The sequence below is a fragment of the Lycorma delicatula genome, chromosome 1, assembly GCF_047948215.1.
Source record: "Lycorma delicatula isolate Av1 chromosome 1, ASM4794821v1, whole genome shotgun sequence".
Classification (NCBI taxonomy): domain Eukaryota; kingdom Metazoa; phylum Arthropoda; class Insecta; order Hemiptera; family Fulgoridae; genus Lycorma; species Lycorma delicatula.
In genome coordinates, this window is record NC_134455.1 from 378,870,648 (window position 1) to 378,882,126 (window position 11,479).

Genomic DNA, 11,479 nt, shown 5'->3' on the forward strand with positions numbered 1-11,479 from the left:
ACTAAATTTCTTCTGTAAATTTCATTTGTATTGTTATATTTCCCTTGACCTTTAAAGGGTTTTTAAAAGGGTGAGTGTTATTTGATTGCGAATTATACTCAAGTTTAGCTGCAACATTTTCAAGTATTTGTCTTCTATTATTAAGAAACTCAACAAAGTTTTTGAAATTAGGAAAGTTTTCATTAGAAAGTCTTTCTTTCCAATTTTTGCAAGTAGTTTTTGTCTAATTTTGATGCTAGTAATTGCATAACAATGAGTTCATAAGGATTTACAGGTAAATTCATTGCCTCCAGTGAACTTATACAAAAATTAATTTTATTAATAAAATGATCTAAATTATCTGCAGATTCCTTTTCAATGAAACCAATTTTTAAAATATTTTCAATAAGATGAACAGAGATTATGTATTTATTATCATATCTTTTTTTAAGGAGATTTAAGGCGACTGAATCAATTTTCCCTTGTAATTGGTAAGTCTTTGATGATATTAAGGGCCTCATCCCTTAAAGATGACTGTAAGTAGTGTAATTTTTGAATATCGGATGGGTCATTTCTAGAATGAATTAAGTCATTAAATGTATTAAAGTAATGCTGCCATTCAAGTAAATTTCCACTAAAACATTGCAATTTAATTGGCTGTGAGAATTGGATTTTATTATTAATTGGTTTCATATCGGTAGGATCTGATTTATCAGGAGGTTTTATAGACCACGTTTTTAAAAAAGTTTCTTGCTATTAGTCTGCAAAGTCTTACTGTTGAGTGTCCTCAACACTCAACAACTGTCTCCTGGTCAGTCATTTTGAATTTAATTATATTAACGTATATATTAATAATAAGAATAGTAAAATTAATTAATAAGATGAACACAATGGGTTACGTAGCATATGATGAATGCTGATTTTTTTTTTTTGAGGGCGAAAAACGGTTGAACGTTATCATCACCCGGAATAAATAAAAGTAATTAAAGCTGTTAGATAAATTTAAAACTTAAAACTACTATCACAGGTAAAAAAATAAAAGAAAATACAATTTAAAAAAATCCGGAATGGGTGTAAAAGGCCCATTCTCAGATAACAAAAACACTAAAAAAAAAAAGAAAAAAACACTAACATGTAACTTAAAACTAGGTTAAAAACTAACATATTAAAAATAAATAAAACTTAAAACTAAAAAAGGAGATAAAACTTAAAACTAATATGTTTAAACACTTACAACTAATATCACAGACGAATTTATAAAACATAAAGGTAAAATAAAAAAAATAAAAAAAAATTATGAATATATATATGTATAAAATTTTACAAATTCCGATAGAGAATGTAAAAGGCTCCCTACTCGGATAACAAAAACAATACATAGGACTAAAGAATTAAATTTTTATGTTATGTTAAATTTTTTGTATTAACCCTATACTTCGCAAAAACAGAAACATCCGGTTTAAAACCTCTTTATCATTACACAAGACACCACGAATGTTTCTGGGTAGTTTAAATTTATGACGCAATGCCGCATAACTTATGCAGTCCACGAGTATGTGGCGCACAGTCATGCGGCAGTTGCATCGTACGCATAGGGGTGCTTGTCCTCTTGTCATCAGGTACTCGTGTGTCCTATCCGCAATCGACAGAGAACTACTTCCTCACGCAGAGTTTTTCTGTATGAGGAATCCCATGGCAACACAGTCTTTAATCTGACGGAGTTTATTATCAACGGTAGCCATCCAGTCACCTTGCCACTTACATCTTTATAGTTAAATTTCACTGCGTATAATGTTTGTACGCATTACAGTTTTTGGAGTAGCTTGTATAACTATACGAATGAATGTCGATATGAATTAAGTCAATTTTGAAACTTACAATTTAAAATTAAATACGTCGCTGAAGTTCATATCCGGATTGGAGGACCAATAAATATGTTGATTATTTGAAGTTTGAATGATTATAGACGAATATGTATTAAGTTTATTATTTATTGATTGAATACATTTGTTATTGAAACATATTTGATTGAATATTGGTAATTTTATTTGTCGTAATTGCAATAACACATTGAATATATTGAGTAGTATTATGTTAATAAATTGAAGAGAATTGATGAATACGTTGTGTGTAACCGTACTACTACATATGTCTTGTCTACAATAGAATCAGCTGAGCGGCGAGAAAAAGAATTATGACAATTAAAACTGCCATTACAATATTTTTAAATGTAAACAAAATATGATATAAAAACTTAACAAAAGTATTACTTACTGGCCCATCCATTATCTGTAAAAAAACAAAAATTAAAATGAATACCCCTAATAAAATAAAATACTATAAACATCTGTCTCCTATAATTCCTTAATGATAGTTTTCGGTTTTTTTATGATGGCTTGAATGTGATTTGATACAGATGCAACTCTCTTCTTAATGATAAAGACAAGAACAGGCAAATAATATTAACACATTGATTGCCATTTGCGCCATATGTTGCTCACATTAAATCTGTTTGTGAGGTCATGTAATACAGCCCTTGTCTCAGTGATTACTTTAATTGGAAGCCATGGGAACGACATATGACTCATATGCATATTCTTAGAATAAGGCTTGCAACAAAATTCTTTTTATATTTAAAGTGTAGTCACAGCCTCACGGTTATGAACCTTAGGTTTTCAAAAATTTCATGTAGGGAGTAGTGATGACATGATAAATCAACCTGATGAACTTCACTAAGGTAAATACGGGCAATTCAAAATTGCATGGCAATCTCTCAGGACATGATTCTATAGCAAAAAATAAGAAAAAAATTTTATGTAAACATAGATCAGAAAACGATTTGCTAGTAAGTTTCAGCTTGCAAAAAATTTAGCCCTGATTTCTGATTCCACTGTGAAATTAAACCATACTAAATTTCTTGAGGTACAAATTAAGTGATAAATTTAATGTTTCCTAATGGTTTTTAATCTAAGAAATTGAATGAAAGTGGTTCTTCTATCTCACGTAAATCAAGGAAACAGTCAAAACAAGAAAACATTTTATCGGAACATACTTTTTTTGGTTTGGAATAAAAGAATATTTGCTATATTGTTAATTTCCCAATAAACAAACAAAAATTCTAGTTAACATTGTAGAGATTCTGCTTCTGGGAAAATTGATATAAATAACGTCTATAAAAATTAAACACAAATTTAGTAAGTTCATCTTACTAAATTTGTTCAACTTACAAAAATAAAAATCACATACCTTTTGGTTTTTTTTCTCTAAGAATTATTAGTATCAAAACAGTGAAATCTGCAAACATTTCTTCAAAGCAGTTGCTAAATGGGGCTACCACTGTTCAATGCATAGTTCAGCTCAGCAAATCCATGCTAGCTGGGATGACGTTTAATAGCACCATTGGTTTGATGCGATAGCATCAAACCAATGGTGCTATTAGACAGGACATCTGATAAGATGTCCTGTCTAACCGCATCATTATTATTCTTAACAATAGCTCAGCTTCTATTATATGATGTCTCAATCCTTATTGTATGCCAATACAAGTAAAATAGAATAAAAACTTCATCCAACCCAAAATAAAAAATGCAAGTACCAATCTCCAATGAGCCTTGGCAGTAAGAAAAAAGGGACTATAACATTATCATACTGCACATTAACCAAAAAAGTGTGTTGGAAATGACCTGTAGCAGTCTCATGGGAATTTTCTTCTGCCCAAGTGCAAGTGTTTCGATAATTTACGTCATTTCTTATAAAACAGGATTCATCAGTAACTGGAATATTACTTAGGAAATCAGTATGAGGTTCACATTTTCTAATTAACCATTGACAAAATTTCAAACGTTTATCAAAATCAGACGGTAGTAACTCTTGTACAAGTGTTGTATGGAATGGGTATAATTGTAGCTCCAATAATGTTTGCCACACACTTGATTTTGAAACATGAAAGCGATGCGACAACCTTCTGGTACTTAGGTGGGAGATACTAGGACCGCATTCAATATTGGATCTTCAGTGTTGGCATTTGTTAAAAAATGTTCACAGACCAGCAACCAATCATTGTGGTTTAAGCATACCTGCTTCTTAAATTCATTCCTCCAAAGCCTCAAATGTTTTACAATCCAGTACTACTTGATTTGGATAACTTTCCTGGTATTCATGCACGGCAGCCAAATACATCTTTATTTACTTTACCATAAATTATCAACATGTCCATCAACTCTCCATTTGAAAACCAATTTGTGGTATCACCTAATACGAATGACTGACTAAACAATAACAGCACAAACACCACTCAAATGAATATTTAAATGCTAGACACAAAACTTAATTGTTGATAAGCTGTTACTGCCAACCTATGCAAAAATAGAAATTTCTAATATGTTTTGGAAGGAACCGATTGTTTTGCTTGGATTCCGGACCATAAAAGAGGAGAATTTTATGTAACATCATTAAAGGGTATAAGGTTGGATATACAGACTGCGATTATGGAGTTTATTTTATGGACAAGTAAAAATTTGTCTTCAAAGATATTAAGTTCAGTTAGGAAACATTACACTATCTAACTCATAATTTTTCTTACATACCAAGTAAAGACCTTACTTAAAATCTGAAAAACTAGAAGAGTTGATTCCTGATGAAAAATAAACCGATGAGAATTTTTTTTCCCACATGCAATGGCAAGAGATAATAATGAGGATACACACCATGTAATTAACCAAAGGCAAATAAATATAACATCAAGAGCATCAAGTAGTAATTAATATTTATGTACTATGTTCATGTTTTGTTTCAAATATTATTTATTATTCTTATTTTTGTTCACTGTCACAATAGTTTTTTGTGACCGAATTCCGTTTATTTTAGCGAGTTCTAACTGAAACTAATAAAAAGGATTGACATTTGCTATTAGTTGTCATCAAACAGATGTGTTTTCCATTAATTATAACTAGAAAATTTCAAGTCTATTACAAAACTATCTACTGTTCTATTAGTATGAACTGTTCTTGTTAGTATCGGAAAATAATGGAATTAAATATTATAATTTCCAACAAAAAAAAATTACTATTTATAAATGTCTAATAGTAATATGGCCACAATTTATGTTACAATTTTTTAATAACACTAGGTTAGGTAAACGATTTTATATCGAACTCAAATGAATTTACATCAACAGCATAATGCCAATACTTCCCATTCATCAATACAAAAAACAAATCAAACATAAATTCTTTTAATTTATATTAGAATAGTATAAAATATCTTACTTAGAAAAACAAATAACAACCCCAAACAATAAATAATACTGAAATTAAAACAGAGTTATTTCCGTAACAACCTGTCACACAAAAGTAGGAGTGTGTTGATCAGTGATGCCAACACAATTTTATACTTCAATCCACGATGTTGAAAAAAATATACAACTTAATAAATAATTTTTCAATGAACTTTTAAAACGGTTTAATCCAAAAGTAAAGAATCTACTAAATTTTTCGAAGCGACTGTTATTTATTCATTTATTTAAAAAAGAAAAAATGTGCTAGCATATAATAATATGTTTTTGTTGAAAATAAAAGTAATACAACAGAAAAACGAACGTAGTTAAAAAATAAAAAATTCAAATAACATTCCGATAATAAATTAAATAACAAGCATTCATTTTTAATTACCTTATAGATTCTGGTCCCTTACTGTCTGTGATGATATCGGGAGGAAAATTTAAACTGTTACGCACACATTCTATATGATATTATTCTTTTTTAATTTCATTCGGGCGGGAAGATCTGTTGCTCAATATTAATTACTGTCGTTCTTTTGCGCATACTGTCTCGCTCAAGATATATTTTACAATTATTCTTAGTAGGCAGATAAAAGACGACAGTCGATTCTGTTTTCATGGTACATATTCTTTGCGTGTTTTATTAGTTTATTTTTTTTTTATTTGGGACGACACAATTTCGAAATATTTTTTTACTCTACATAATCAGATGACAATTTTTTTTCTAAATGTTAATCGGTAATATTTTTTTAAATCTTTACTTTTTACGTACATAGATATTTTATAAGCACTTTTAAAAAGGAATATTTTGTTTTTAAATTTATAAACATGAGCTGCAGAAAAAGAAGTCATACCTGGACTTGCTTTTCCGAAGCAGGCCCTGGAAAGGTTTTGTATAATCTTTGCCGTAGTTCAGTCTGCTATGCTGGTGCAACAACTAGTAGTCTATTTCGTCATATTAAGTTAACACCCAGATGTTGACATTTCAAGACAAAAATCCTTCTCCTTCTGATTATGTTTCAAAAATGCAGTATAATTTAAATCCTACTACGTCTACTGCAACTGAACAAAATGAAACGCAGCAATTGGCCATTAAATTAACACAACTTGTAGAATCGCCTAATCCTTGTTCTGTGCATCGAATAACATCTTTGTCCTAAAAAAAAACACAACAGTTGTCCCTTACTTCCTTTGTTGCAAAACCTGTCCCTCAAAGTAAAAGCCGAGCATTAGATATTCAATTAATTAGGTTAATAACTAAAGAATATCAACCTATTTCACTCATTGGGGTGAAGAATTCAAGGAGTTTGTTCACATGTAAAACCCTGGGTATTCGCTTCCTTGTGGAAAAAGAATTACTAGTTTAATTCCACAATTATATGATAGAATTTCTTGTGAGATTCGTAAGTCATATAATATGGAATATTTGCCCACTCATCAATGCCCAATAACCACTGACAGTTGGACATCAGTTTCAAATAAGTATATCGCCATAACTATCCATTTCATTGACCACAATTGTAATTTAAAAACCCAATTACTTACTTGTATGGAAATCTGTAGTCAACATACTGTTGAAAACATTGCCATTGAATTACAAGGTAAATTCAATGAATGGGCTATTATTGATAAAATAGGAGCAGTTGTTAGTGACAATGCAGCAAATTTAAAAGCTGCTATTCGCAATTGTCAACTGCGCAATATTCCTCACTTAGTGCAAACAATTAATTTAATTGTCCAAGCAGCAGTGTATGAAGTAAAACAATTGTGGTAAAAATCAAAGGCAATTGTCAAATTTTTTGAACGAATTTCCATGCTGCCTCCAAACTAAAAAAACATGCAGCGACAAATGAATTTAAAAACTTAAAATTAAAACAGGAAGTGCTTACCCCATGGAACTCACTCTTGCACATGTTTAATAGATTATTAGAAACAAAAGAACCACTAATTTCGATTATCGATTTGGTGAATCCTATTCTTAATAATATTACATTTGATGAGTGGACAGTTATAGCTGAAATGTGCAAATTATTGTAAATGTTTGAAGAGATAACCATTGAAATAAATTCTCAAAAAACTGACACTATTTCAAAAGTCTGTTTATTGGTGCGAGCGATGACAAGACATGTACTTAAGATTAAATCTTCTACTCAAAATTCTAAAGTCGTTAAAGTAAGTATGTAACATGATGTTAGACCAACTGCAACATAGATATAAGGATGTTGAAAATAATAATATTTTGCTTGAAAGCAGGCTATTAGATCCTCGCTTTCAAGACGAGGCATCTTACCAAAATGCTGACACAAAACTTTCACAGAAAGTTCGAAGTATTCAGATCGAACAAGGTGATAGGTTTGAAATCGAACAAGAAATTATTGAACCCTCCATTTCAACTGCATAGGAAGATTTTGATAAAAAAGTAACGCCAATTTTAACTAATTCAAACCCAACAGCAGCAGGAATTTTAGAGCTAGATATATATATATATATATATATATATAAATGAACCGCTCATCTCAAGAACACAAAATCCTCTCTCTTGGTGGAAAGAAAGGCGGTTAATTTATCCAAGATTATTCAAAATAATGCAAACTAGACTTTGCATTCCTGCAACCTCTGTTAACAAATTTTTTCAAAAGCGGGACAGTTAATAACAGAAAAGCGAAATAGACTTACTATTTCTACATGTAAATATGTGAAATATTATAACGTTTAGTTGAAAGGTATTAACTAATTATTTATCTTTTTTATAATTTTTTTGTCATAATAGAAAGAAAAATTTTTAAAAACAAAATGTTTGTGTGTCTGTGTAAGTAACTGTGCGCATATTAGTAAAAACATCAAAGTAAAATATAATAACATAAAATCATAACATCGATGTGATTAAAAAAAAAAAGACGGAATCAATGGCTCACTCAAAAATAGGATACAGTATAAGCTATACTATTTTAAATTATTAATTTTGTCATTTATAGCTTTAGAGAAATTAGTTTAAATTAGTTTTCTAGTTATAAATACTTTTATCCACCAGGTTGGTATAATGGTGAATGCGTTTACGCAAATCAGTAGTAAAAAGTTACTTTTATAAGTATTTGAATACTAGATCGTAGATACCAGTGTTCTCTGGTGGTTGGGTTTCAATTAACCAAACATTTCAGAACTGGTCGACCTGAGACTGTACAAGACAACACTTCATTTGTATTATACATATCATCCTCTGAAGTAATACCTTATGGTGGTTCAGGAGGCCAAACATTAAAAAGACAGTTAGAAGAATCCAGTGGCAGTAACAGACCTGCTAGCAGTAATGGGAAGAATCATGAACATGTTGTTCCTTTGATTTGATTCTTTATACTGAACGAAAGAATCAAGAATCAGTTTGCAGGAGAAACCTATTTTTTTTACGACTCCTAACAATGAATTGGATAGACGACAGGAAACCAAATCTTTCTCAATTACGATTAGATTCATAGTAATCTTTCTTATGCTTACCTTGTAGTGGGGGATCCTCCTACCATACCAAATTCTAGCTTGCGTTTGTTTGTCCTTTACTAGGGTTTGAACCTTAGAGCTCTTGACTTCGAAATCAGCTGATTTAGCACGAGTTAACAAATAGACCATCACAGTGAGCTTGGATTTGTCCATCCTTTTTTTTTCTGTTTAGCCTTTGGAACCACTGTCAGGATTACTTCAGAGAATGATATGTATGACTGTAAATGAAGTATAGTCTTGGGTCGACGATTCCTGAGATGTATTAATTGAAACTCAACCACCAAAGAACAACGGTATCCGCGATCTATGATTGACGATCTAGTATTCAATTCCATATAAAAGTAACTGCCTTTACTAGGATATGAATCATAGAACGCTCGACTTCAAAATCAGCTGATTTACGAAGACACATTCACCATTAGACCAACCCGGTAGGTTAGGATTTCTCCTTTAACGTGGATATATACACAAAGACTCAACACCATCAAGGGCGCTACAGTACGATAACAAATCGTACATGCTGTTTCTCCATAGTGTACAGATACGACCTGAAGCAGTCATGACATGACAAGAAATGAACAACTCTACTTCGAAGCTGTTTCAAACTGTTTCTAGCTGACATTAGGTGGTTTTTTTTTTTTAAATCAGTATATGCATACTTAAGGAATTGGTAGAAATAAATAACAACTGATATAAATGTTTTTATAATGCAAGTATATATTTATAATCTATTTGTTCGTTTGGGACAATGTATAAATGAGGTGAATAATGTTTGCAAATGTCTTAAAGAGAAAAGCAAACAGTAAAAGTTATCTCATATTTACTTCACACTTCTCTTACAAGGATTTACATCTTAAAATCTTGAATTTTAAAAACAATCACTAGGAAATAAATGTCAAATGTAGATTGAAAGGTTAATTGTAAGAACATCTGTATGATTCTTGAATTTTAAACAATATGTTGAGATTTATTCTGTGATTGTAGGTATGTTGCGAGTCACGTACATTGTTATTTGTAATGTACAAAGGCAAATCAGTGGTGTATAAAACTTTGGACTGAAATTGTAATATAGTTACAGGGGTCATTGATTTATACGGTTTAATCCCTGAAAATTGTCACGTGAATCACAACTGTTTTCTCAAGAAATGTATACAGTAGACTATGGTATCTGTACATATTTAGTAGGCTTTTTTTTTTTCTACTCCCCTGGGCCGGACCGACTTGATGGTATTACGCCACCCAGGGGAGTGTCCGTTACTCTAATAGGCCCTCCCCGCTTACCGGCATGGCAGGTCAGGCCTACCGGTGGCTCTTTTGAGATTTTTTATTCTCTATTATGTCCTCTATGGAACCACATCATACCTACAAGTCGTGATGTGACCCCCGGATCTTTCATAATACTCTCTTGTCCCTACAGCACACCCCAAGGAGTCCTCAGCGGATCATTGAAACCAGCACACCTAAGCATGCTGGCTCTCACCGCTGAGGCTGTCCACCCAACCTAACATACTAGAAACCCATACTTCTTTCATCTTCATTCTTCTGTTTTAGTACTGTCTTTATATCAGCGACCTTCCTCCAGTTCTCCTTACTGCTAAGCATGAAATCCATGGTTTCCTTCGGCGTTTTTCCATGAATACCCGCATCGTGTCTTAGTCTTATCCATTTATTATTACATACTAAAAACGTATGCTCAGAATCATCATCCTGTTCACAGTACACGCACGTGGGTTCATTCCTTCTTCCCACCTTATGGAGATAACCATTGTAACACCCATGTCCCGTCAGGAACTGGGTGATCCAATAGTCAGTTTCCCCATGCCGCCTGTTTATCCATCCTGTTAATTCTGGAATTAAGGTTCTTGTCCATCCAGCCTCTGCCCATCTCTCTTGCAATCCTTGTGCAGGCCAGAACGATCGATGAAGTTAAAAACATGGCAAACGCTGCATTTGAGACAGTTGGTAGATGGCTCATTGATAGGGGATTGCAGCTTTCGATTGAAAAATGTAAATACATTAAATTCACTGGAAAACATGTATTGCAGCCAGTAGATATACGAATTGGAGACTATAATATTGAGGAAGTAACAGTATTAAAATATCTTGGAGTCATCTTACAGAAAAACTGCAGATTTACTGAGCAGGTACTAAGTGTCTGTCAGAGTGCGGAGAAACTGACTAAATGCCTAAATATAATTTTGTCAAAGCAGAGCGCTCCTCGGGCATCAAAAAGAAGAGTTTTAGCGACAACCGTAGTGTCAACAATGATGTATGCTGTGCCGGCATGGAGTTGTGCTCTCACTATTAGCAGAAATAGAGACAGGTTGAAGAGAGCACACAGGGGGATACTACTGGGAGTAGTGTCTGCCTATAGAACTGTTTCTTACGAGGCCCTCTGTGTGCTCTCGGGAATGTTACAGATTGACCTTATCGCCAGATATAGAACTGACAGGTTTTTAGGGAGAGCAGAAAATGAAGTCAGGGAAAACATACATATTTAGTAGGCTAAATTTTTAATTCTTTTCGTCGGTAGAAGACACAGAATTTTTAAACAATTCGGCTAAACATCTTTTAATTAATAGAATATAAATTGAATCCAGTACAGTAAATATGATTACATACAGTACAATATTAAAGAAACAAAGTAAAAAATATACGAATAAAAAAGTGCAAAAGAAACATCATAATACAGTACCAGTATTATTAAACAAATATTTACCTTAAAATAAA

At 32.1% G+C, this 11,479-nt stretch overlaps 1 protein-coding gene across 1 annotated transcript in view; it reads right to left on the reverse strand.

Annotated features, from left to right (window-relative positions):
- LOC142317304 (peroxisomal N(1)-acetyl-spermine/spermidine oxidase-like) overlaps nucleotides 1-5,349 on the reverse strand; it is a 55,329-nt gene extending 49,980 nt beyond the window's left edge. The window contains exons 1-2 of the mRNA XM_075353740.1: nucleotides 5,247-5,349; nucleotides 2,254-2,268 (exon numbers count right to left, since the gene is read on the reverse strand). The gene's annotated coding sequence lies outside the window, so the exon portion shown is untranslated. The remainder of the gene's footprint in view (nucleotides 1-2,253; nucleotides 2,269-5,246) is intronic.
- Nucleotides 5,350-11,479: the final 6,130 nt, after the last annotated feature.